Source organism: Atta colombica, unplaced genomic scaffold, assembly GCF_001594045.1.
Source record: "Atta colombica isolate Treedump-2 unplaced genomic scaffold, Acol1.0 scaffold277, whole genome shotgun sequence".
Taxonomy (NCBI): Eukaryota; Metazoa; Arthropoda; class Insecta; order Hymenoptera; family Formicidae; genus Atta; species Atta colombica.
In genome coordinates, this window is record NW_017259378.1 from 1625358 (window position 1) to 1629620 (window position 4263).

Consider the following 4263-nt stretch of genomic DNA (forward strand, 5'->3'; position numbering starts at 1 on the left):
ACACACACACACACACACACACACACACACACACAAACACACAGAGTTGTTGACTTGACTACAATTAGGAATAAAGAAATATATAAAGAAATACGAAAGGCAATAAATAAATATGACTAATGGTTAAAGAAAAGAGCATAAACAAAGACATTAGCATTAAAATGAATTATTTATTAAAATAAATTATTTATTAAAAAAAACAACGAAAAATAACTATAATTCCTCATTATCGGGTAAGAATGTGTTAAGGGAGATGGAAAGGTTTGGACGGCTGAAAATTATATAAAATTTGAATGTAACCTTATTACTTATTTATTTGTAAACAAATAAGTAAACATACATAAATTTTCTTTCTCGAATTTCGCTTTGCGAAATGATAAAACGTTTATTATCTGACTCTTTATTTTGATAACTATAGCAGTGTCGCTGCTCGTAACTTAGCACCGAGATCCTACCAGTGTCTCTAGATCTGTTTTTAATTTACTGAAATATACAAATTTTTTTTTTTAGCATGTTTTGAATGTTTTCTTGACAAATAAAATCAGCCATGAAAGTCCAGAAAATATGAATAATTGAGAACAATATTAATATTTAGTGCGCAAATCGCGCAGTAGCCTTTAAATCTTAATATTGTCCTTAATTGTAAGTCAGATAATAAAAGTTTTATTTTTTCGTAAGTGAATTTCAAAATATAATGTAAATTATAATAACATACATCTTATTAGATAGTGTCGTAAATATAAAATCATTAAATATAGTCAATCTGTACATGTGATGCTATTTAATGAGATATTGTAATTTAGACTATTTTTCGACATTTACTTGTGATTCAACTATAATAAGATATTTATTATCTAGAAGCTTTAGGTCGAGAACAAAGCACGAAAACAAACGAGGCAGTTCGTCTCGCAACATATCAATAAGAATAAATTGAAACGGACAGATAAATCACCTAAATATGTCAAATTTTACAGACTCTAAATCTTAAAATTATAAACAATTTATACAAGATCAAAGTCACAGGTTGATGAAGGTGTTAACGATTAAAATGTATATCATTAATCGATTGTGTGGAATTTTCTTTATTTTGAACATTTCGATTCTCTTTGAAGTCCTCTTCGATAATACATAAATCTCAAATCCTAAATCATTGAATCTTCTATTACATGTAAGTCACTAACAGGTTTTCAACTGAAATGGATCCTGATTTGACATATATAAAATTAAAATTGAGTCAATAAAAAAAAACCTATTCCAAGCAACTCATCTCAAACGGGAAGTTCAACAATTCCATAAAACTTGGAAGTTTATATTAAATAATAAATTATTGAACAAGTTATCTCAATTTTATACATATTCATTACCTATAACCTTCTTCTCCGGATAGTCAAACGCGTTTAACGGACAGTTATTTTTAATTGAAAAAGGATATACCGCAAAACAAAAAAATTGAATCCTAACTAACATTACAATATTCCAAATATAAACGTAAAGTCATAAATTACATGCGTACAAGACGTGAAAAATACAATAAATTTTTTGAAGTGATTTAATTGGTCAATTCATTTAGTATGCATTGCATATGCATGATGTAATCCTTCAATGTCAGACCAAATTCAATCCATTTTTTTGCATGAGAATGTGCGCTTTTTCAGAGATTAGACGTTTATTAAAAATCTCTTCCTGATCCAGAATTTGGACATTCTCCCAATCAAACTCATGATTCAATTCAATTCAAATTATGATTCATAATAACCGATTGTGAATTGGTATTTCAATTGATGTGATTATGATGTTCAGTAATTCTAGAGTTCAATTTTTTACCAGTTTGTCCTACGCAAGACGCGTCACAATCTTTTGCATGTTAATTTATATATTACATTTTTATTCTGATCCTTTGTTCAATCAGGAACGTCTAGAAGATAAAAATTTTAATCTTGTGATAATGGTGTCAAAAATAAACTCCATTGAGTAATCATTCTTTGCGAGAGTATTGATTACTAATCTAATATTTTTTTGATAAAATTTTGATTCAGATAATAAAACAGCTAGATATTTTGGGAATCGCATTACTATTTTATATTAGATATGTGGACGATATTGTGATGGCAGCTCCAATTGATTCAATAGAACGCATTTTGACTGTTTTTAACTCATTTCACACTAGGTTACAGTTTATATTGAAAAATGGAGGAGAGGCATGATTAATTTTTTGGATGTGACTATTATTAAGAATAAAGATTACTTAGAATTTGACTGGTATCACAAATCTACTTTCTCAGGATGGTACCTGAATTTTTTATCTGCACATCCTACATCACAGAAAAAAGAAGTAGTATTTGGAATGGTTGATAGAGCTATTTTATTATCTGAATCAAAATTTTATCAAAAAAATCGGAACTATTGTTAAACCCTATCAGGAACTGTAGAATTCATCGAGAACTATAAAATTTCAGTTTTTAATTGAATTTTCGAATCTTGCCACGGGAAGTTAGAACTGCAAATTTTCCGCAAGTGTTATTTTTTTTAGCTAAATCATCGAAACTATTTATAAAACCTATCAGGAACTATACAATTATTGCGGGTGTCAATGAAACTCTTATCAAAACTTGCGGTGCCAAAAGATGAGGTGCCAACTTCATACATGTAAATAATCTATGTTCCTATGTCACAATGAAAATCATTGTTAATGTATAAATGTTATTGTATAATAATAAAAACAATTTTTTTACTTTGTGATTTGCTCACTTTTTACATTCCTTTAATTTAAAAAAATATATAATTTGAACTAAATTTTATTTTTAATTTGAATTATATTTAATTTCAACGTAACATTATTTTAAATTATTAAATTCCCTTTAAAATGATCTGTTATTTTTTAAAATTCTGCCCATAAATTTCTAACATTTACCTAAAATGAATCGATATCTCATAATAGGGACCTTTCCTCTATATATGCTATTTTACATATATTCGATAAATTTATTCTTTCATCTCTTTCTTTTTCTGGAATAAAAATAACGTTCGAAAATAAACAAACTTGTATATCTAAATAAAAATTCAAGCAGGACACAATAACGTTAATATGATATTAAAGGTTTTCTTTATTCAGAGACTTAAAAATGTGGTTTTTAGAAGTGGTTTATGAATAAATTATATATCGATCAAGCTAAAACTTTTTTATAAAAATTAGGAGCAAATAGTCTAATCTCCTCTTTCCGCATTAAAAATAACATAAAAATCGTAGGAAATTTCTCACTGCAGTCCTGCGAAAATTAAAATATTCTAATCGTTCTTTTTCAGTTCATTCTACATAAATATACATAGTTTACTAAACTAACATTTGAATTAAAACATTGAAATTTAACAAAATGGAAGCTAAATGAAAATTATGTTTTGATTTCCAGTATTTTTTCAAGTACTATCTTAATAAAAAAAGGATTAAATAATTGATAAATATAAACAAATTGTGATCTAAGAAATGCAAAAAAGTGTCAGTGTAATATTATGCGAAATTTCAAATCAAGCCGATTTTTGAAGAAAGTTTTCCATGATGTTATAAACATAATTTTGAGAAAAACGGCTTTAAAGTTTAAAATTGATTTTCTAATCCAAATGGTTATAACAATTCAAAAATATTATGCATGTGTAATAGCCAATATATATATATACTATAATAGCCGAAGCTTACTTCATTTCGGTTCTCTCTACTTATTCTAATTAAAAATCCTGACAATAAAACCGATCTCTTGAAAAGAGCACAATGCACTTGGCATTTCAATACCTATTCTATTCGTTCCGCGCAACAAAATGTGTATTATCTCAAAAAAAATTTTTTTTTTTCAAAATCGCTTTAAGGATTTACACACGTATAAGATTTAAAAGATTCAATTACTTAAAAACTGATTTTTCTCAAACCCGATGAAAACAAACAAATTTTTTTAAATAAATCGTAATTGATTGAAAACTTTTAGTAATAATTTTGAAGCCATTTTCATGTCATCATGACTTATTATTTTGTTCTGGGTTCAGAGTTCAGATTCTCACTCAAGTATCATCAGATATCATTATTTTTATTATTTAAAACATTGAACAAGGATAACATGACATACGGAGAACATTCAGGTGGAAATTCGAATATCTCTTTCTTTGTGAATTACATTAAAGTAAACATATATAATAGTAAACATATATAATAGTAAACATAATTTTAACTTTATATATATATATATATATATATATATATATATATATATAGATATT

At 26.5% G+C, this 4263-nt stretch overlaps 1 protein-coding gene across 1 annotated transcript in view; it reads right to left on the minus strand.

Moving 5' to 3' along the window:
- Window positions 1–4263, minus strand: part of LOC108689797 (pyrazinamidase/nicotinamidase-like) — a 7504-nt gene that overhangs the window by 2351 nt on the left and 890 nt on the right. The gene's annotated exons all lie outside the window — the stretch shown is intronic.